The 24606-nt window shown below is 37.6% G+C and overlaps 1 protein-coding gene and 1 long non-coding RNA gene across 5 annotated transcripts in view; both read left to right on the top strand.

Annotated features, from left to right (window-relative positions):
• Positions 1 to 24606, top strand: part of NOVA1 (NOVA alternative splicing regulator 1) — a 224726-nt gene that overhangs the window by 8950 nt on the left and 191170 nt on the right. The gene's annotated exons all lie outside the window — the stretch shown is intronic.
• Positions 8071 to 24606, top strand: part of LOC128835934 (uncharacterized) — a 59847-nt gene continuing 43311 nt past the window's right edge. The window contains exons 1-2 of the long non-coding RNA XR_008444714.1: positions 8071 to 8272; positions 8616 to 8688. This is a non-coding gene — a long non-coding RNA (uncharacterized LOC128835934). The remainder of the gene's footprint in view (positions 8273 to 8615; positions 8689 to 24606) is intronic.

Below are 24606 nucleotides of genomic sequence, written 5' to 3'. Positions count from 1 at the left end.
CATCTCTCTGGGACTCATCATTGCAGCTTGCAGCAGGTGCACTCCACTTTGTAGCCCTTCTCAAAAAGAGGTTAGCTTGTTTTTAACATTTATCAGTAGACCAGTGGGAGTGAATGACTTGGTAAAGAGCATGGGGGTTGTCAGTTGTCCAGTGCTGGAATGCTGCAGGTAATTGGGCTGGACTGGTGGGAACTGTGGTAGCGTGCTTCTCACGTTGCACTGCAGCTGCTGTTGATCTTAATTAATCTGACCCTCTGAGGCTGCAGTGTCATGGTATAAAACGCAATACATACCAGAAATGGAAAGATTGCTTTTTAAGTCCTCCTTATTGATGCTTATGTTTGTAGGTGGGCCTTTTTGGTTTCAGCCTTGGATTTGTTAGATACTAGTGTAAAATGTTGACATACTTTTGTTTAAAGCTGTAATTAATAGGTTTGGTAAACAGGAAAACCTTTATCTGTGAATTAATAAAGTTGATAACTATGATTTTTGAATTGCTAGAATAGTGGACTTTACAAAAATATTCTTGTTGCCAAAATAAAAACAGAAGTATAATTGTGTATAAATGAAATATCTATATTGTTCAGACAAGTTGGGTGGGAGACAGGGAAATATGAGAATTAAAAAGAAACATAGTTAAATATTTAATGGAAAATTAACTTCACATTTCTATTGTAGTTTGAATGATCCATTTATTTGGGTACTTAAAATTCCTTCCTGGTTTACTGTAAAATATTTATGCAGTGGGGTATGTTAAATGCATGCTTTGACTTGTTTAATTCTGATTTATGTACAGCATTTTCTTTACATATTTTTAGTATATCATATTAAACTGGAATTTGGTAATTTGTTGTCTGAATAAACTCACGTTTGTGATTTCAGTTCTTTAGTATTAGTCTTATTTTCCTTTGAGGCTAACAGCCCCTCCTCTTTGCTTCTGTGGCACAGCCGTGGGGAAATTATATCAAGTTCCTTATGTATGCTTTCTATTACTCCAACACAGAAATATCTAAATAGTGTCGAGCTGAGACCCCTTTTAAATGTCAGATCACTGGTTAATAAGGCTCTACGCCTTTCCATTATTTTTGTTTTGTTTTTCTGTATACACAGTTAATACTAATTTTGCAAACCTGATGAATCCTAATTTCAACTTGTTCAGAGGTTTATAAAGACTGGTTACATTGCTCTTGTGCTTTTTCATCTGAAGAAAAACATTTTGTCAGAGTACCTTGTATTTTAAAATGTTCACTTTTGGTATTACCTTTTCTGTTTACTATTAGAAACTGGTATCTTATCAACCATCTAAATTCAATACCTGTTATTCAATTAACTTGCTATTCTCCTAACATCTTCCATAATTAAATGTGGCTACATTTTTTTTTATAGTGAGGATTATTTGATACTGAGTATTCTTGCTAAGGAAATTTTTTAAGAACTAAGTTCCTTTTGAAATTACATGGTGAGCCCATGTCAATGATCATTTAAGGGCAACGTTTTGGGACTGGTATCTAAGTCTGTTTCCAGTTGGAAGATTACTGATGACATGACCTTTTTCTTTTCAATATTTATTTCCCAGTTATATTTACTCTTTTATCAATTAAATGCCGTATTTCATCTGTAAAGAATCTTGGGTCAGGTAAAATTTTTGAGGCTATGTGCCCAATATAGCCCTTGCAAGTACCACTTATGTGAGTCAGGGACCAGGTTAATTGTCATATATTGGCACTCTGTAAAAATACAAACACTGAGTCCTCAGATATGAGGATCTGGAGCGGGTTGTTCAGATTATTCCAAGCAAGGAAGAGAAATAGTGTACAAGTGTGAATATTCACTGTCATATTTAGAAGTAACTTTTGGTTATAAGGAAGCCTGATATTCAGACAAAAATTTATATTTGTTTGGTCTTATAGATTTTCACTGTGGAAAGACTAAACATCTGTTTTCTATCATTGATCTGTTACTGCATCCTGCAGGGCCTGTCATCTCAGCATTGACAGGATCAGATGAAAAACACAATCAATGTTTTGACATTTTTTGAGAATCGCTCAGGTAAGATCATTTGTTATGCAGAACTAAAATGATATTTATGGCCACTTATAATATTTCACCATTTGGAGTCCTTGTATTGTCAGTCATTAATTACATTAGTACACAAAGACCCTCTGTGTGTGTCTTTGTTCCCATTTAAAAGCACTCCTTTTGTGCCTAGTTAAGTGACATTTAGTGCACCTGTGATTTCCCTCATAAATAGCTTCTGAAATTCAGGACAACCTCTTTCCCTCCCTTCCCCCCCCCCGCAATTCCCTCCCTTCCTTTAGAGTGGCACCTATTCGGCTTGGATCAAGAAGTATATTATGCACCCCCAGAGTTCTTGAAAAATACTCATTAACAAAAATTACACACTAGTGACTCCAGTTCTTTTAAAAGATGCTGTATTGACAGTGTAGGAGACTGGAGTTTTCTATCTATAGAACTAGGTAAAGCCTAGCCAGCAGACAAAGTTTCCTTCCTATCACCTCACCAATGTGACTTAACTCTGATCTGCAGACATTTGGTAAAAAGTACTTAAATGAGTGTGTTCTGTTTATCTATAGTTACATAGGTTGTGAACTGAATCACTAGAAAGTTAGAAAATGCCAGTCTTATGGTTGCCCATTCAACCTTAATTCTGCTCCCTTTGTGTGTCCAATGTGTGACTTGAATGAATCAGTTCTCTATCTGGGGGTCGGGGTGGGGTGAGAGGAGGGACAGGATGTGAACATATAATTACACTGTGTCATGATGGGGTGGTTCTCAAACTTATTTTATTGTGCACCCCCCTTCTTTGTGTCTGTAGTAGTTTACAACCCCCCCGGGCATCTGTCCGCTGTCTCTGAAGGCAGTGGAGAGCAGCAGCTGCTGGCCGGGCGCCCAGCTCTGAAGGCAGTACCGCCGCCAGCAGCACTGCCTACAGAATTGGGTGCCCAGCCAGCAGCCACTGCTCTCTGCCCCTCCTCAAGCTTCTCATACCAAGCTCTTCCCACCGCCCAGACTACATTGTGTACCCTCCAGTTTGAGACCCTCTGTCACATGCATACACATAAGGGGGGAGAAATAAGGTTATGCAGGCAACCATAAATCTGGTATGTTCTGTCTTTTGAGTTCATGACTTGAAACATTTTTCTTCCAATATTTTTACATAATTTCTTAGGCCTGTCAATTGACTAAAAAAAAATAATTGTGCAATTAATCAATAATAGAATACCATTTATTTAAATATTTGTGGAGGTTTTCCACATTTTCAAATATATTGATTTCAATTACAACACAGAATACAAAGTGTACAGTGCTTACTTTATATTTATTTTTATTACAAATATTTGCACTGTAAAAAACAAAATCCTGTTTTTCAATTCACCTAATACAAGTACTATAGTGCAATCTCTTTATCATGAAAGTTGAACTTACAAATGTAGAATTATGTAAAAAAACCACTGCATTCAAAAATAAAACAATGTAAAACTTTAGAGCCTACAAGTCCACTCAGTTCTGCTTCTTGTTCATTGGAGTGATTGGCTGAACTCTGATCTGTCACCTGAAAGTGAAAACAGACATTCACATGGCACTCTTCTATATATCTTGCAATGCTGGTAACATGTCAGATGTACTGAAGATTCGTATATCCCTTCATGCTTCAACCACCATTCCAGAGGGCACGCTTCCATGCTGATGGGTTCTGCTCGATAACAATCCAGAGCAGTGTGGACCAATGCATGTTCATTTTCATTATCTTAGTCAGATGCCACCAGCAGAAGGTTGATTTTCTTTTTTGGTGGGTTCATATTCTGTAGTTTCCATATCGGAGTGTTGTTCTTTTCAGACTTCTGAAAGCATACTCCACACCTCGTCCCCTCAGATTTTAGAAGGCACTTCAGATTCTTAAGCCTTGGGTAAACTGCTTTAGAAATCTCACGTTGTACCTTCTTTGCATTTTGTCAAATCTGCAGTGAAAGTGTTCTTAAAACAAAAGTGCTGGGTCATCATCTGAGACTGCTATAATACTAAATATATTGCAGAATGCGGGCAAAACAGAGCAGGAGACATACATTTCTACCCCAAGGAGGTCAGTCACAAATTTAATTAACACATTATTTTTTTAACGAGCGTCATTAGTATGGAAGCATGTCCTCTGGAATGGTGGCCGAAGCATGAAGGGGCATACAAATGTTTAGCATATCTGGCACATAAATATCTTGCAATGCCGACTACAAAAGTCCTATGCGAACGCCTGTTCTCATTCTAGTGACATTGTAAATAAAAAGCAGGCAGCAGTATCTCCCATAAATGTAAACAAACTTGTTTGTCTGAGTGATTGGTTGAACAAGAAGTAGGACTGAATGGACTTGTAGGCTCTAACGTTTTACATTGTTTTATTTTCGAATGCAGTTCTGTAACAAAAAATCTACATTTGTAAGTTGCACTTTCACGATAGAGACTGCACTACAGTGCTTGTATGAGATAACTTGAAAAATACTATTTCCTTTTTCTTAGAGCAAATATTTGTAATAAAAAATAATATAAAGTAAGCACAGTACACTTTGTATTCTGTGTTGTAATTGAAAGCAATATATTTGAAAACATAGAAAAACATCCAAAAATACTTAATACATTTCAATTACTATTCTATTGTTTAACAATGTGATTAAAACAGTGATTAATTGTGATTAATTTTTTAATCATGATTAATTTTTTGAGTTAATTGGGTGAGTTAACTGTGATTAATCAACAGCCCTATTTTTTTTTTTTAAATAGGAAAAAAGTTAAATTTTGTAGCAGGCATCGTTAGCAGAGTTTGAATTCTGAACCTTCAGCACTACAGCGTAGACTTCTGCCACTTGAATTACAGGACTGCTATTCTGTCTTGCAGCAGAAGGCTGTTATTCCAGAGGTGGTATAGCTTGCTGCCATCGTTTGCTGGGTGGTTGGGAGGAGTTTGGGGGGAGTGTCTGCCCTGTGTGATGCCCCTAGGAAGGAGAGGGATGAATGCTGGGACCATGTGCCAGATCCAGCCCAGCGTAACTTCCTTCCAAGAGCACCTGTAGGTGAAGGCTGGAGAAGTCCCATGCCTTCCCAGCACAATGTTTGGTTGTAGCAGCTGTTTCTTTGATGGCAGCATGTTCATGTTCAGTTATTCTGGCATGCTGCCAGCATTTTCTTGAGGAACACAAAAGAAGGAAAATGGCAATTTTTAACAGTGTATAACAGTTGAATCTGAATGGAATTTCATAGGACCCCCCCCATATAAAAAAAAAAAAGCCTCTCCAGCTTTCTCTTTGCTGAATTTCCATGACTTGCTACAAATAACAGGTATTGGAGCTTCCAAAAACAGATGCGAGAATCTTTTATAATTGTTAGGCAATCTAAGTATAGAAGCCTATGTATTATTGTTAAAGCAGTACAAGCATTAGATGAGTACTTGGGAACTTATAACTCTAAAGAAAAAGTCGTATACTTGAAATATGTAGATTGCAAAGTCAAGGACTCAAATTTAAGAAACTCCAGACTATTTCCTCAAGCATACCAGATTTTCCTTTAGATTTGTAAAATTGCAATTATCTATCTAGTATTTGCGTTGCTTTTACGTTAATTAAAATTTACAATATGCAATACAATAGACCATCGTCCAGTTCTACAATACATGCCAAGATAATTAAAATAATGGATAAAAGTTCTTTCCCCTCCTTCATCCAGTTTATCCCCAAATGTTCAGGGAAAAGAGATGGAACTTGTCAGTATGTTCAGTAGACTAACAGATCTGGAATTTGATATACCATGGTCAGACTAGATGATCATAATGGTCCCTTCTGACCTTAGAGTCTATGAGTCTATGTGGGAAAGTGTGTTTCAGAGTTTACGGGACTTGCTAGAGAATTCATGGCTAAACAGCGCTCTCTCATTCATAGAGAAAGAGGCAGTCTCTCACGTAACCAGATCTTAAATCATTTGGGGCATTATAGGTTAAAATCAGCACAGTGACCTTCATTCAATAACCCGTGCACAGTGATTTCAGCGACACAGCACTGATCTTATGTGTTCTCGATGAGACACTCTATTTAATCAGGAAGACATGTTCTGCTCTAGCTTTAGTTATCAGCTTTCTCAAAAACTATCCATAGGTAGTGTGCATTATAATAGTCTAATAGGTAATGGTAGTAAGATGTACTGTTATCTAATTAGCTTCATTTTGGCTAAGGTCTTAAAATAACAGTTGACTACACATGTTAGTGACGGTTGTCACTTTTTTGCTTCTATATTGTCCTTTCAAATGTCAAATTCAATAGGTGGACATCTTTTACATTGGAAAACCCATTTAGTTTGTGATGTTAGACAGCAGCTTTCAGTTTTGTTCCTACAGTTAACTTTGGGTGCTAGTGGTAGGATTTCCGATTTGGGGGCCTGACAGATGAGATGAACATATAATGGTAGCGCCTCGTCTTGCACTTATTTGTGGGCACAGATTTCAGTCTGCAAAAATGGAGAAGGTTGAGGCCTTGGTATATCTCCTCCTTGCCCTCCCCAAACCAAAAAGCCAAACAGACCAAAACTGAGTCCTTAGTTGTTTTGCTTTACTTGATTTTATTAGATTGAGAAGCCTGTCCATATGTTTCTTTAGACTAGCATTACCTATTATATTTGTTGGCTTCCCAAGTAAACTGACTTTGAAGTTTTCAGTTTGTGCAAAACTGCTGATAGTGTTATATTGTGGAGAGCATCATGAGCACATATCCTTTTGGTATCTGTATTGGGTGTCTGAAAACCACTGATTTTTAGGATTTGGCTTTTGACCTGAATGTTCAGTAGTGACCTGGTTGCTGTATCTTACAGTGCAAAGTTTTAACAGTAAGGACAATAAACCATTAGAACAGTTTACCAAGGGATATGGGGAATTCTCTATCACTTGATCTTTTAAATCAAAATTTAATGTCTTTCTAAGAGATGTGCTGGCCCAACCAGAAGTTATGGGTATGATATAGGAATTGCTGGGTGAAATTTTATCATCAGTGTTATGAAGGAAATCAGACTTGATAATGGTCCCTCTGGCTTTACCTACGAAGTTCTCTGTTATTAATATCTTAATGTATTCTTATTCTTAGAATCTAAAGTAAAACTGACTCTAAAAATTGGGATGTGTGTGGTCAATACAGGTAGAAAACTCTAGTTACTGGTAACTAATAATGTTACAGATGTCTTCCAGGTTTCACTTATAAAGTAGCTCTTCTTTTGTTAATTGCATGTACTATGAAACAGTCATGAGGTTTGGGTTTTTTTTTTTTCTACTTGTTCAATAACTGTAGAGCACACTTCCTTATTTCTTCTTGGGAATTAAATCTTTTTAGAGCAGGCTGGTAATTGCTATCAGAGAGAGAGAGAGAGTGTGTGTGTGTGTGTGTGTGTATATATATATATATATATATATATATATATATATATATATATATATATATATATATAAAAAGAGTGAGTTTTGGTAGCTAATACAAATTTTGTATTAACTGCACCCTATAGAACAGCGTTTCTCAACAACTCGTGTATGGACCAGCACTGGTTCCTGAGATCTCTCCGACACAGTTTAGGAAGGCAACAAGCCAGTCCTTGGTATCAAAAAGAAGGAACACTGCTACAGAGGGAGTAAGGCCACAAAGAGGAAACACCATATTAGATCGCTAATTGTAAGATAGTGGTAACAGTTAAACTATATTTTAATTCACTATAAATATATTATGGGTAAACTGGGAGGTAGCCACTTAGAATTCCATTTTGGATGTGTTAGTTCTTGTTGTGTGAGAAAGCAGACTACTGTGCTTACAGATGATAAGATAGGGGGTTTCGGATTAATAGGTACATAGCTCCACTGAAGAGTATATAGTGAAAGACCGAGATACTTGAGTACATTGCAGTAATTTATTTCTGTTTATTGAAGCTTCACTCGTTTTATGTAAAGTTTCACTCTGCTATAAGCAGGTTCCATTGTGATAATCTCTTAGAGGGCAACAATTTTCACTTAACAATTCTTTTTTTTTTTACCAGATTGAATGCTAAATGCTGCATTCTAAGGGGATTATCACCTCCCTTCCTCCTCTGCTCCAGCTGAGAAGAGAATTTGGTTTTCCAGGGTTGGGAGGAGTAATTCCTGATTTTGCTGTAGCTGATTCTTCTGGGAATGAATGACCTACTAGGGTATGCCTACATAGTTCATGGCAGCGAGCCTCCCAGCCCAGATGAACAGACTTGGGTAAGCAGGGCTCTCACTCGTGCTCTAAAAATAGCTGCGTAGACAGTGCTCGGAAGTTGTCTGACTGGAGCTTGGGCTCTGAAGCCTGTGCTTGATGAAGCCAGGTATTTCATCAGGCCTGCTTCAGACTATTTTAGGAGAGACCTGATCTAACACTTTACTCCTATTCTGACATACAGAGTAGGAGTGCTGGATACTGTTCTTGGTAGCTTCCTAGCTCTTTCTGTGGTTTTCAGCTGAAAGGAATGAAAGTTCTTATGTCTTTCAAGGTGTGTGTATGTGTGTGTGTGTGTGTGTACATGTGATAGTGAAAATTTCTTTCCCATTTGCCCATGCCTCCCAGTGAGATGTGTGAAGACTCTTCTTCCCTTGATACTAAGATCCCGTCAGCTTCTGCACCCAAGAACTAACTTCAGGTAAGTGCTGCTGAGATGGAGGGAATCGATGTCCAGTCTGAATATCCCAACATTGGTGTTTTAGATTATTTTGGATTTTCTTTTTAGTTGGGGGAGAGTTGTATGAGGGAGTAATTAAATAGCAATGTCAGGTTTTTGCAGTTCTACAGAACTTGACTCAGAAAAGAGAAATTGAATGGCTGAGGGGATTGAGAGCCGGAGGGGATAGATTTTCACCTTCTCTTTTAAAAATGTTCATATTCATGGTTAGGGAAGTGGCTCTGGATATTATGTTGCTCTCATTTTCTTTCTTCAGAGGAGGAGAGTATTTTTTCCAGACATGAACAGTTTTAATAGAAGTTGCCTGAAAGGTCCAACCTTTTAAAGCTGTATGAGATTTAATTAGAGGGATACTTTTCTCTCCATACAGATATTGAGTACAAAAATAGCCCTACAATATTGTATATAACTATGCATCAATTAACACTTAGCAATATATTCAGTTACAACCAGTGATTTTCTGAGAATAGGGGAATTTTCTGTAGGTCGTCATAAACCTGCTAAATGTGTGCATCTTGTCTTTTGGGCTATTGAAATGAAATTACAATGTCTCTTTAAACTAAAGATTAGGTTTTATTTTATTAATGAGGAAAAATTAATTCTCCTGTCATTAGAAACGGAACAAATCACTAGCATGTACCATATATAACCAATACTTTGCAAGCATGTTTCGGTAGTTGCCAACCTTGTTAGAGCTATTTGACTCATGTGGGTGGTTTTCTAAGCTTGAGTGAAAGAATTACTTTTTCTTTCTTTATGCCTCTGAAATCTTGTTATTACATATTTTCAATTCTTTGTGGTCATTTTGTAATAATTTTTAAAACAAATTTGTCCTAATATAAAAGTAAACAAAAACAACTCTTACTAAAAGATCTCTCTTAAAGAGACACTCTTAGGTCAATTTAGGTTTCATTAAACCTTGTTTCTTCAATGAAAATGTTTCCATAAACTCGTTTAAAAAATATTCTTTAAAATTTAATATTAAACAGAAAGCCCTGATGTTTATATGGAATTTTACAGCAAGAAAGAAATCTGTTAAATATGCAGGGGAAGTAGTGAAACAGTTCCTATACAACATGCTGTCAGATTTATAAGCTGAAAGGTTTTTATGTTGCTAAGTTTCAGGTGTCATAGTTATGTAACTGAATGCTAGGTTAAACAATTTCAGGCAAACACATGAATTTTTTTCAAGATGAGTGTCCCTTAATCAAGGGGTGGGTGGGTGGGTGTGTGTGTGTGTGTGTGTGTGTGCGTGTTTTTTTAAATTTCTTCCATAAAGAAACTTGCCCTTTTTGGTCCCTATTCCTGCAAACATTTAGACACATGCTCAACTTTAAACATGTGAGTGGTTCTATTGAAGTCAGTTTGCAGAATCGAGGACTTGATATTCATTTGAAAAAAACGTATGATCATTAATTTAAGTAAACTCAAAGTTTTATTTTTACAACCTTCTAGAATGCCTGACTAGCTGGGTCTGATCCTGCTTCTATTGAGGTCAATGGTAAAATTTCCACTAATGTTGAGAACTAAATCAGATCATAATTTCATGGCGTGTTGACCTGATGGAAAATATAGTTCATCATTTAAATCTTGAGTTTGTTATACTAATCCTTATTCTGAATTCATTAACAAGAACAAAAATGTGTTCAGTATAATTAGTAAAGACTTTCATTAAAAAATGATTACTAAAATGTCACTGTTAAATCAAGCTGTGTATGGAAACAAATTATATTACGTAAAAATACACAGCACTGTTTACAAATTGGAAATGGGAGCAAAACTATTTAGTGTTCAATATTAAGTGAGAGCTCTTTGGCTACTTACACAAAGAAACATGAAAAAAAAAAAAATACTGAGCAGCTGAAGTGGCACTGAGCACCAGCTGGGGAATCTGAAATCAAATATTCAGTGCATGATTTGTATGGAACTACAGTAAGAATGTATGATTCTACAATAGCAATTGTGTGGAGTCAGGTCAAATTGCACATGAGGAATGAACACAAGTGAAGTCTGACTTTTCTGCAACTGCACAAGTGCTACTACATAATGTTCTTTTAAACAGAGTAATGCAAAATTGTGAAATGACTTCTTTGGCTCAATAACAACTTTTTCAGCTAAAATGACATTGTTTCAACTGGAAGAATTAAAATCTTTAAAGTGAAATGTAGTTTGGAAATATTAAAAAAAAATGAATTGTTTTTAGAAACTTGAGTTCTTAGAACTGAAAATCATTTTGTGCTTGAATCCTGTCTTTGTTACTACAAAGCCAAAAGCATCATTTACCTCCTTCCCAAAAAAAAGATAGACAACTAGACATGAGAAGGTTAAGATTTATTTTGACATTTAAACTTATTTCTTAGCACCTCTGACTTCTTCCATTGCACGTTAAAAATGCAGCATTGACCTAGAGCTTTTGTGAAGGATGGAATTTTCTCCCTAAAATCTGTTTCATAGTCCTATCATGTTTTCAGATAAAATGGTGATTTTTTGACAGTGTTGTTTAAAAACTAGAACAGCTCTGCATATGAAAACACAAACTGTGATAATGAGATAGATATGCCATATGTGGTAGTTTAAGTTGGTATAGATTTCAAATGGCATGTTTAATGTGCTGTATTACTGGGATTAGTAATTTTACAGTTGAAGGCTGATACTTTTATTATACTGACTCCCTCTGGTGCACCTACAGTTAATTATGACAGACCCTTTTCCTTGGCAACGCCCCTACTTTCAGCAGTTCAAAATGCAATTGTGGTCTGAAATATATTACAGGTCTGAGTAACATCTTATCTTACAACTTTGTAAACAGTTGTTTGCATATTTTTAAATTGTATAGCTGAAGAATGTGTGGCTTAAAAGTTTGTGCGTTATATTTAATGGTAAGAATCCCTTCCCATGCTTGTATCAACCAAATGTCAAGATGTTTGTTTTTCCTCAACTGAATGCTTCATTTTAAACAAAGCATTCCAACCCCAAATGTTCAAAAATAATGAGATGATTTTAAAATTTTGGGCCTGACCCCTGTAGTCTGAGTACCCATGTAGAAAACCCCTCTCCCACCTCACAAAGGGATATACAGGACAGGGAAACAACGCCCCTGTAGACAAATCAGGAAAACCCAAATTAGTTTCCAATGGACTCTGCTTTACACGCCCCCACCCAAATCATTCTAGTACCACTTCCAGAGTCAGGGGTATTCCACTAAGACTTCAGTTAAAAGGTCCAAAAGATGTCTTTTTCTCTTCCTGTACAAATGATCTAGTGAGTCGTAAGTTCTTCCCCTCCCAAAAGAAGGAAATACTCCAAACACAAGAGGTATGGGAGGTGGTGCTGCCACTTCCTGAGAAGAGGGTCAACTTGTAAGAACCTTACTCAGTAGAAGAAATTCAGAGGAAACACCCTAACCGAGTACTTAGAGGCCATGTCCAGAGGACTGCCATTTCCTTGAACTATCCTTCTAAGGAGCCATCCTGAAAGAATCTGGATGAGGAAGACCAAAGGGAAAGCGAGACAAAGCCCCATTTGGGATTGGGATCTCATTGTGCTAGGTGTTGTAAAAATATATAGAAAACAGAACATCTAGGAACAGGTTCACATTTTATGATATGCATCAGAGTGAAGTGGACATTGCTATTCTTCCCAAAATGCATGCAATTTAATTGCTCATGAAAGGAACACCTCTCTTTCTGGAGGAGGGTTTTCCATTCCAAAGACTATATAAATAGGTAGATGACAAGAAGTTGCATAGCAGCAGCCTCTAGGAGTCTCATCAGTTCTGTCTGTTCGCCAGAGCTGTTCCAGCCTGGACAAGTATACTGAGGGATAGCTTTCCAAAAAAGAATAAAAAGTGTCTGGGTTTAGGAGTATCCAAGCACAAGATTTCATTAACACTAGGATTCTCAGCCAGATCAATGGCAGATAATACCATTTCCTGCAGATACAATGTGGTTCCTTTTAATGGAAAGTAGATATTAAAGCAGGAGTCTCAAACACGCAGCGTTATTCCCTGCGGCCCGCCATAGGCGCCATCGCCACTGGCAGTCAAGCTCCTCTTCCCCCTTGAGCGCGCCATGTCCCGGCTCCTCCGCCTACCTCCCAGCGCTTCCCACCACCAAACAGCTGTTTGGTGGCGCTTAGGACTTTCCAGGAGGGAAGGGGGAGGAGCGGGGACAAGGCATGCTCAGGGGAGGAGGCGGAGAAGAGGCGGGGCCGGGGTGGGAATTTGGGGAAGGGGTTGGAATAGGGGCAGAGTTGGGGCGGGGACTTTGGGGAAGGGGTTGGAATGGGGGTGGGATACGGTGGGAAGAGGTGGAGCAGGGGCAGCGTCCTCATGGAAGGGGTGGAGTGGGGGCAGGGCGGGGGGCCTTTTGTGTCTTTGTATGAAAAGGTTTCAATGATGCGGCCCTCAGGCCAATGTACTAGTCCTCATGTGGCCCTCGTGGTGGTTTGAGTTTGAGATCCCTGTATTAAAGCTAAGCAATATCTGGCTGTTTCCAAGCATTTGGTCAGAAAGATATTCGGCGTTAAAACTGGATAAGGTGACTGATTAATATTGAAAAGTCCAAAAAACAACTCTGCTCCTTCCAAGGCATTATAGAAAATATTATAAACACTTGAATAAGGTCAAACAATCCTTTTGTGGATATATCTGCTCTGGACACAACAGATGAGACTACCATTTCCAAGGTAAATGCAACAGGTCCAAAATAAGTCAAAGCAAACAAAACTTCTCAGGGATGGCCAGCCCCCATTAAACAAAAAAGCATGCCTCCAAGAGAGCATTGTTAGCTGACTCTAAACAAACAGATGACCATCTGCCTCACGTTGCAGATCAGTGACTGCCAACAACATCTCAAAATGAGTTTTGGTTATAATGAGATATTGAGACTAAACAGCAAATCCCAAAACATTAGGGATGCCCTCTGCTATTTCAGGTGAGATGGCTATCATCTTTTCATTCGTGCTTCCCAAAATACCTTTACTTCCCTAGAAATGCCTCCTCTTCCAGCTCTGCAGGTCCTCAGCCAGCAACCTGTAGATTGTCAGCTTGGTTTGCACTGTCTGTTCCACTGGTTTCCCCTACTTTACCCTCTAATCCCTCTCCATTCTCAGCATCTAATTTTTTTTGCCCAGTGCACCGGACAGGGAACTTTAATTGGAAAACTGAATATTAATGCTACACCTACGTGAGAAATCAATCATACATGCAAAATGTTTGTTTTACCACAGTTAGTTTGACAACATTGTGTGTATGTAGTATCTTCCACTGATGGTTTTTTTTTAATGTAAATCTGAATATATTTATTATCGTATACAAAAAAACTACATTGAGAGTTATTTGTTGCCAAGACTCACTTGAAAACTAGAAGTCTACATTTACAGTTGTCAGTGCTTTAATTATGCCTGCTTATGTGTCCAGCTGTTCACTGAACAGAGCAGAGGTCCTACAGAAATAATAGTATGTTCTATAATTAAAGATGTATCATATGCATATGTACAAGCTGACAGCAGACGTAGGCTGTTATCCTGGAATGGAAATGGTCCACTCATGCTTAGTGGGAGCTCAGACCGCATCTCTTTTTCTCTGCTGTGGCTGGGGGAGTTCTTGCCACATGTGGTGTGGGAATCTGAAGCTGGGGCCACATGCCGGCCTGGTTTAGCACTGTCATGCATCCCGCTGTTTGCTGCTGCCAGGTGTTCCCATTACAGTGTGTACTGTTGCTGCTGCTTTGGTGGCAGTGGGGGCCTGGCTGTTTAGAATGCTTGAGTTTGGTTGTTGATTTGGCACTGTACCAGAGAGACAGGCAAGAAAATGGAAATGACAGTTTTTAAGTGTATAATTCTGCCAAACTTGAGCAGAAATTCATGGGAGAATATGAAAGGCCTGCTGCAAAGAGTTGCTGTGTTAGACCTCAGTGATTCAGGAGCCAAATTAGCAATCCGCATTACCCAAAAGAGCCACAGTAGCATGAATTCATTGTTTTGTTTACTATAATACTATATATTAATATTTACATAGTATGACAGGGAAAATACTTAGTTTATAATTATTCTCACAGCAAAATGACTGACCAAGTATTATTATTTTATCAACTACAATTGGTTAATAACATAGAAAAAGCATCCTGATTGGTTAATAACTTAGATTGCTTAATAATTAAATCACACAGTGTTTTAATATAATGTGCTGCAAAGAGCCGCAGGAGACATGTTAAAGAGCCACTTGCAGGTCGCAAGCCTCTGTCTGAGTATCAACGTGTTAGACAATCTCAGAAGAAAAAAAAAAGCTGCAAGAATCTTTTATAATGGGAAGTGTAAGACAATCTAAATATAGGTGTTGCTATCAACTCCCCCCCCCCCCCCCAAAAAATGTACTGTATCTAGGGTGATCAGATCACCACGCTAAAATATCGGGACACATTGGGTGCCATCAGCCCCACCCACAGTCCACCCCTGCTCCTCCCTGCTTCGCCCCCCCCCCCCGACCCCCTTCCTCATCCCCCGGCCTGCTGCTTACTTGCTGTGTCCCTCCACAGTCCCCCACCCACTGCTTGCCTCCTCGCCCGCTGCTTGCCTCTTCATCTCCCTGCCCGCCACTCACCCTACGTGGCTGGTTTCCCCTCTGCTGGGTGGGTGCTCTCCCACCCTCCGCCTCTTCCCGCCCTCGCTCCGCTCCCATTCCACCCCCTTCCTCCAAGTCCCCGCCTCCTAGGCAGAGGTGCGGCTATGTGGCTCTGCGCTGCCCCGACCCTGAGTGCTGGCTCCAAAGCCACCTAGCTGTGCTTCCGCCTAGGAGCAGCAGGGACATGTCACTGCTTGTGGGGAACCACCCGAGGTGAGCGCCACCTGGATCCGGCACCCTGCATCCTCCCGTGCCCCAGCCCTAATGCCGCCACCCACACCCAAACTTCCTCCCTCTTAGTTAACCAGAATTTTTTACTTACTGGCACCCCCATTCCTCCAACATGCTAAATAACAAAGTTCTTACAATATTACACATCCTGCATCTTTTAAGATATACAGTATTAGATACCTTGCTGTCTGTATCTTCCTGAGTTTTTGTTATTTTTTTTGTCCTCATTGTAATAATGTTTTTTGTATTTATTTTGGGTTTTTTTTTTGTCCTGCATGCAATTCATTGCTACATTATGCATCTTTTGGTCTTGGTCCTTTAGTGGTAGAGGGGCTCTGTAAATCTGCCTGAAGTAGGTAGCTGAGAATTCCAGTGTGGACCCATGCTATATGCCTCTTCCTCCTATCCCTTGGCCTAGGACAGGGGTCAGCCACCTGAAATGGTGTGCCGAGTCTTCATTTACTCACTCTAATTTAAGGTTTCGCGTGCCAGTAATACATTTTAACGTTTTTAGAAGGTCTCTTTCTATAAGTCTATAGAATATATAAACTATTGTTGTATGTAAAGTAAATAAGGTTTTAAAAATGTTTTAAATTTTAAATGAAGCTTTTTAATTAAAATGCAGAGCCCCCCGGACTGATGGCCAGGATCTGGGCAGTGTGAGTGCCACTGAAAATCAGCCTGCGTGCCGCCTTCGGCTCACGTGCCAGAGGTTGCCTACTCGTGGCCTAGGAGGTGCTCAGGGGGTTATGTCAAGGTGTGCCTAGGCTAGGGTTTGTAATTGAATTGTTCCAGCTGTCCAGTGATCACTGGCTGGTATAATGGCTCCTTGGGGGGCAGTTATCAGCCTATGTAAATTTGGGTGGTCAGGGATTAGGGGAGTGCACAGGGCCATGTTTGGGCCTTTGAGGTCCTGTGCTAAATAGTACTCTGGTAAACCTGAGGACTTCAGGCTGGTATTTTATCTTGCTGTACTATCTTAGCTGGTCAGAAGAAAATTGCTATTTAACATTGAACTTTGTTATACAAAATTTTACACACACTTTTTTGAAAATTAGGTGTGCATAAATAAGTAACTAAATCAGGGTAGGGACTAGTTTATAATCTCAAACTTGGTGACAGTGTTGTTAGTTGTAGTTCTCGGCAATACAGAAATTGCCATATGGAGACAGAACAAAAATGACTCTCCTTTGGTGGTATCTGAATTCTCCAGCAAAATTGGAGTTGTTTGAAGATTTCAACCTCATCTTAAACCATGAGACTGCAGAGTCTAGATACTACAGCACATACAGCAAAAAAAAATGATTGTCCAAGATTTTTGCAAATTGAACAACAAATGGGACTAAGGAAGGTGTAGAATCCACACAGTTTCTGTAAATGTAAATTAAACACTTCATATTTGGGGATTTGAATGATAGATTAATTTAAGGGTTCTCAAACTGGGGGTCAGGACCCTTCAGGGTTGCGAGGTTATTACATGGGGGGTCGCGAGCTGTCAACCTCCAACCCAAACCTGCATGGCATCCAGCATTTATAATGGTGTTAAATATATAAAAAAGTGTTTTTAATTTATAAGGGCGGTCACACTCGGAAGCTTGCTATTTGAAAGGGGTCACCAGTACAAAAGTTTGAGAACCACTGGATTAACTCAATTGTTTTCAGGTTAAGAGGTGTAATTTGTAACTGTTTGTCAGGATGTACACATCTGGAATTTTGCTGTGGGCTTTTTTGGATTCTCCAAAATATATATTTTGTGTAACATTTCATAAAATGTAAACTAGGTAGCATATTATTTGGAAAAAGCTGTAGTGGGTAAGGAATGTATCTTCGACTGTTCATAATACCTTTTTTGCTTTGGTATCATGTTCACAAGTTTCAAGATAAAACCATATTCCAAGACATAAGTATATTTGTGTAAACATACATTTCAACAAATGTATTAAACTTCAAAGTAATTGATTCTCTTGCCACAATGCAAAGTGAGATTATAGCTAGTTCTGTGGTTTTTGTGCAAAAAAACCCTGATTTCTGTCTGATATTATTTATTACCATAGTGAGTAGGAGCCCTAGTCATGTGCCAGGACCCCAAATACTTGGCACCGTGCAAACGCAGAACAAAAAGATGGTCCCTGCCTCAAAGAGATGACAATAGAAATAGGAGGCATGAGACAACAGATGAATACAGACTGGGAAGTACAAAGAAACAGACAATATATCAAGTTTATCTTCACTTCCTTGTTAAGTTGAGATCTGATGGACAGATTTTAGGTTCATATCATTGGCCTTGTTATAGATAGATTCTGCTGGTTCAGGAATTTTATATAAATGAAATGAAAGGGTATTTATATTGTTCTTTATAATTTGGAGCATAGTGAAGCTTCCCCTCCCTCTTGGAGATTTTTACATTTCAGCACAGGATATAACTGAACTGACCAGGTCCTTTTGGTTTTTAAACACTTACAAAAGGGCACAGTTTTAACTTGATATACAAACAAATGTGATTGAATATCTTAAAATTACAGCCAGTTGTACAAATGCAGTATTGCGGGTTTTTTATACACAGCCTGTTGTCTGAAACTGTACTTGAATCCTTCATTCTTTTCACCCAAAATTCGGCAATTTTTTTTTTGGTATGGCTCTTCTATAGAGTTTAAGTAGCTTTAGGTATGATTTTTGTGCCCAGTTTTCTCCAGTAATGGGCTAAAAGAATCAGAAGATGGCCTTTATATACATCTTCATGTGTCTTTTCAAATGAGATAAGAATCCTATATCTTGTAGCCATATAAAAATTAGTCTTATTCCCTATTGTAGTTATTTTTGCAGAAGGGAAGTTTCTACAAAGTTGACTAAATTTGAAGTTGGGACAGCCATGGAAATAATCACAAAAATTATTTCATGGTTAAAATAATAGAGAGTAAGCAGTTATGGTGCCTGCAATTAAAATTTCATAAAGACCCTCACACACAGGCCAGTTAATTAGCATTTAATAAATAGATGTGTTTTTGTGATTGCATCTACTGGTGCCTCTGTTCCATTTCAGGGATAGCTGTACTTCCTTGTTTTTCAATATGATATTATTTACACACACCTAATGTCTTTTTGGATACTACATTGAAAAGTGTAAAACACTTTTTTTTGTTTTTAGAATTAAAATTAAAGGAATTAATTTGTTGTTTTCCTTATCTTATGTGAGATGTGAGTGTTTGTGCTTTGAGGACTGAGTCATCCAAAAATGGAATCACAAGAAAATCTTCCTTAAAACAACAAAGCATTTATAACAAGGAATAAAAAGTTGTCATGCCCATGTGATAAAGATGTGTTCTTCACACTTTATGGTAATTTGTTATAGTATTTATTCAACAATTAAGATAAGTAATTACTGTAGTGATGACTTCAGTTTGACTGACATATACTCCCAACTGAATTAAAAACACCTTCCCACCACACTCAAAATAGAAAATATTTGTGAAACACAAACATAATTCAATTTTGTAACGCTATACACATGCACACAAAATGGTTGCAAAGGTGTTGGGGGAATACAGGAACAGTCTTTAAAAACGTAATTGAAAGAGGTGTCTAATTCTTAAACATGAACATTTTCCCAAACATGCTCCTCAGAGCAGTATCTTTTTTTACTCACCCTTGGCTTTGATCCACCCATTTGTTTCTTTCTTGGTCTCTCTGGCGTGCTCTGAACTGGAATTAACCCTATTGCACCAATTTGCTTCCAGTCTCCTCTTGCATGAAAGAGAGAGCCACTCGTGCCATGCTTTACAAAGATCTTAACTGATTTACATAATGGGCAACTTGTACCCTGAAGTATAAGAGTTTGCTTGCATCTACTTATTATATTGCTTTTTGTTAGCCATTTATGTTCTCAAATTGTATAAGTAAATGCTAAATACTGTTGATTTAAAAATTATTCAGATAACTATTGTGGCTTATTTAAAATGAAAGTTGGAGATTGTCTGGACTGTGGCTTCAAAATTCATAGGTTAATTACATATTAAAAAACATACATTCAAAAGAAAAAATTGAATCTATTGGCCTATAACTTCACGCAGTATTTGGTAAAAATAAAGGTGATGTGAAATGAACACTGGGTAAAGCAGGTTCTAAATTATTTCACCTGTTAAAACTAGATTTAAATCTATTTGAGGTGAATGGTTACTGTGTTAAAGCATGCAGGTCTTCCAAAAATGTTTTACGGGGACTCTGCAGCTGGGGTTAACTGGCACATTCCAAAAATGTACATGTTACCTCTGATATCACTGATGCTGGTGCAAAACCAAATGGAACAATATTGTTATCTTCTGCACTATATATGCAGGAAAACAGCATTTGCAAATGGATAAGGATAAAATTGGTGTGAAACCAATATACAATATTTGGATATTGTGAACAGCAAACTATTTTCATGAACTTGGAGAACTTATTTTCTAGTGAGAAGCAGCACTTGATTTGTATTGTAGTTATTAAGAGTAGTGGGTTTTTAGTTTTAGGAGTTGCCTTTACATTTGTTCTGGTATTAAGTGATGCTGTTACACACACTGACTTTGTTCTAATGCACTGATTTTCAGCCTGTGGTCTGCAGACCATGTCTAAGATTTGCAAAGGGATCCGCACCTCATTTGAAATGTCTAGGTGTCTTCATATGAAAAAGGTTGAAAACCGCTGTTCTAATGCATTTGCAAGTACTACTGAGATGCTTAGTTACATCTACTACTGTAAATATTACTGCACTTATTTACTTATGTACCATTATTTTTTACTTTTTTTTTTAAACGACCTACTGTGGTCTGTTAACTTAATTGTTTTGTTATCTCATCTCTACAAAGTAGATTTGAACAGTTTTTGTACATGAAGCATTTTCTCATTCAGAACCTATTCTCATTCTTGAATGCCATCCAAGTATAAAATTTGAAAATACACAAATAATTAAAATGACAAAGTATCCTAGTTCAAATTAACAAAAACAGGCCAACTTGAAGAAGTGGCTCAAATTGTTCTTGCTTACGTTATTCAGTCTATTTGTAGGGGTCTTAAACAGTTGATAATCTTACTTGCTTATCTTGTACATCCTACTTTTCTGTATTTATTTGATCTACTTAATATTCTATCTCTGATGCAGATAAACATAATGTGTTTTTATATAATTTCAAAAATACGTCCTAAAATTAAATATACCTACCTTTGCTATCCTCAGGTAAAAGCATGAGAAAAGAGGAGACTTTCAGCATACACTATAGGTCACCAAATTCATTCTCTATCAGATCATTTGGAGAAGGAATCACTAGAATGGAGGACGCTCCATTGATTCCCTGCTATTGGACCACAGATAATTAAATTCGAGGGATGAGTAGCTTAAGTTTTCAAGCTTACAACTGTGGCAGCTACTGGGGAAAGAGAATGTCTGGTAGCGGTGTTTGAAAACTATTTATAATCTAGCATAGTTGAATAACACACCTGATATGTTCCCTGATTGTTAGCAGTTCCAAGCAAATATGCAGTCCACTATAGCTTTTGTGTGTTCTTCAGCTTTAGCCACATGTGCATCTCAGTCTTAATTCAGCCTAGACGTTCCAATAGTGTGGCGGTTTGTGGAAAGGTCTGGATTCATGGAAGAGGTCTGATCAGATAGAGCTGGGTGGTGAAGGGAACGTTGGATGAAAGGTAGATAAATTCTCTCAACTATGGAGATAAGAGCATTCCACCATCACACAAACTTCAAGCAGATAGCCTGCTTTAATCCATGTTCAAATCTCAGCTAACCTGTAGGAAAGCAGAAGCATTGTGTGTCTGCTGAGTCTGAGACACAGCACTTACATCCCTGAGGTCCAACTTGACACCGTGAACGGGAGCAATAACAAATAGAGTTTAGTGGAATCCCACACTAAGGTGTGGTTGGAAAAGAAAAGAAAATTTGCAGAAGTACCTTTTGGGAACTTTGCAGAGATACAGTCTGTAAATCTGCTCCTCCTCCTCCCCCGATATGGACAATGGCATTATGATCCTGACAGACTTAAAAAAATCAACATTGATGCCTGACTTTGCTGCACTTATTGCTAGGAGAAGAACCAAACAAGATCAGTCTAATGCAGTTGTTGTGTCGTACAGGCCAAACTTGAATGAAAAAAAAACCAACCCACCACCATGGATGCTTCTTAAATGGATTAATATTTATATTTGTGTCATTTTTGTTTTGAACCTACATTTAAAATTTTGTTTTTTCTTATTTCATCATAGATTTGGTAGAAAAGCAAGATTACATAAACTATGAAAAAATGAAAGTAGTTTAAATTCTTATAAGTAAAATAACACCAGCTCTTAATAAGGCTCTTGTTACATGGATACTCCTTTTAATGGGTTATATTCAACCTGGAAGTAAGCAGCCATAACATTATTGAAGTTGGTGAAGCAATATAGTGGAGTTGAATTTGGTCCACTATGTACAGAGAGACTCCCTAAGGGCCAATGCAAACAGTCTGCAAAGAGACATAAAATTAGGACATGAAAATACAGCTGTGGAAAATTTCCAAGGGAAGCTCAAATGTAGTTTGTAACTAGTATAAGTTACTACTCATAAATAGCTCAGTACAAGTTAACTAGGTATTTTAAATATATCATACTTTAAAAACAAGATCTTCTGTGTCTAGGGGAATATGTTTATATTGCTGGTGGTTTTGTCATCTCAGAAATCTGTCTGACTACTAGACAAATGTAAAAGCACTGCAGAAGAATATTCTCAAATAATATGAAATGTGTAAAAACCTCATGGCCAACTGCTCTTGCAAGAAGCTATGAAAAGCTAGAGTGTGAGTGTGAAACTAAAAAGATGCTACACATATGAACATGTCAAACCATACTGTAAAACTTAAAAGAAAAAGGAAAAGTTGAACATATATTTAGACTGAAGTGGAAAGAGACTGTTCCAACTTAAAAATCTAAATTTAGAGGTCATTTTAAATAATGGTGGAAGATATACTTCAGAATAAATGTAAGTTTTACATGGGGGGGGTATTAAAAGACAGCGTTAGCAGAAAAAAATAAATGTGTAATAAAAAATAGCAGTCGTTTCCTCCTTACTTTCATCCTTTTTTTTTTTCCTGCTCTCATTCTGTCCTTTTGAAACTATATTCTGCACCTTTTATGTGTAAGTGCCATATTAGATGAGATTCTGTGCTGGGCTTCTCAGGCCTTGGCTACACTCGCCAATGAAACAAGTGGTCCTGTGCTTGGACAGAGACAAATGTGTTAACTCTGACCTCAAAAAAGCCACTCTTCATAATGTATAAATTATTGAAAAATTAAACATATGCATATAAACCTATAGTAACAAAGAACATGCAGTGTTCTATATTTTAAAATCAAATTGTTTCATAATTCTAAAAATAGTATCTTTGAGATTACATGAAATAGTAATACTACATATGTGCACAATTGGGCTTTATGAAACAGATTAACCAGCATTAATACTCTGCTTTTGTAGGAAGGGGATGATGTCAAAAGAAAGACATGGCTCAGTTTGAAAGTGTCATATAAGGCTAGGTCTGGTGTAGGAGTAGACATAGGGAAAGCATATAATATGCTTCCTTCCTAAAACAGAAATTATCTCTAGATCTCATATTGGAGTCATAAATTAACAATACAAACAACCAAAATCCAATAGTTGTCTCAAAAATCATATTGTTATATTGTAGTATGTAATTTCACATATTGACTGACATAAAACATCTGCATTTATAAGAGATTCAGTTCCAGAGCCCTGGTCAAATTCTAATTTGGGTAATTAAGTGTTCCCTGAAATTTCAGTTGTATGTGGTTTTATTCTTTTCAGGACTTAGAATGTTGTGTAGTGATGTTATGCAATATTTATCGTTAATTATGTCCCATCCCAGAAGAAAATGCCTTTCTGTGGTTCCAAATAGCCAAAATCTGTTAACTTTCAGGGCATGCTTCAAAGCTCATTTTTTTTTAGAGATTTTATAGATGGAGGAGAAAAGCGGGTTTGAGGGCTGCTTTGTGCGTGCCTCAGAAGAGGCTGATATTTATTTTTGACTTCCTGTTTTCTGATTCGGGAAGGGCTAAAGCTTCTGGGTTTGTTCTGGTTTGTACAGGTCATTAATTTTTTTTAACATATGTTTAATGTGTGCCTAGACTCCTGGATAAAAAAAAATATATATTTTGAAATAATTTGAGATGAATGGCATTATGCACATATATTATGTATTGGTGCATGAGTTCAGGGTCTGGAAGTCCTGAATTTCAGTATTTTGATTTTATCTAGTCATAATGTGCTGCTTTTGGTTCCTAAGTGACACAGTACATTATTTACTATTGCGTTACAGGATGTATCTCTGGTTTCTGGGAATTTAATATTGCAGCATTTTTTTTCTTCTTCCAAGGCACACAGTCTTTGGGGTGCAAGTGCATTTTTACCATGTGCATGATCTCAGATCAGAATAACTCAAATAATTACAACTTCATATTTGCAAGTTTATATATAAATTACTGTTTTGCTACCATTTAAATTTGTTCTTTGTCGCATCAGTTGCTTTGTTAAAATCCAGATAAACTGTATCTTCTTCATCAGAGATTGATGATTCACCCTGCCTCACTCTTTACCATTTTCTTTCCACACTTTCCTTCTTATAGTGCAGCTCACAAATTTGGAGGACATGTGAGAGTACCACAGATATTACATTAATGTTTTAAATGTTTTCAATGGTGTATTTTTGTTCTAAATCACAGTTGTTCTGTACTGAAGTTACTGTGTTTTAGGTGACAGGGTCATGTGATATTATCTGACCCATGACAAGCTGGTCAGTAATTTTTGATACCTAAAGCATAGATAGTTAGGAAATGATGCAAAACTACCTTAGACAACACGACCTTGGCCTGGCTAACTTGATTGTGTTTGGTAGATCAGGGATCTAAAATAGGTGGGCCTGGTAGCACCACTACTTCTTTGAGTAGTGTCCGTACAGGTACTTCACTTTAGGTGCACATGTGCCCCTCTTCCT

Source organism: Malaclemys terrapin, chromosome 4 (genome assembly GCF_027887155.1).
Source record: "Malaclemys terrapin pileata isolate rMalTer1 chromosome 4, rMalTer1.hap1, whole genome shotgun sequence".
NCBI lineage: Eukaryota > Metazoa > Chordata > Testudines > Emydidae > Malaclemys > Malaclemys terrapin.
The sequence above is the reverse complement of the archived record's forward strand: the minus strand, read 5'-3'. Positions and strand labels throughout refer to the sequence as shown.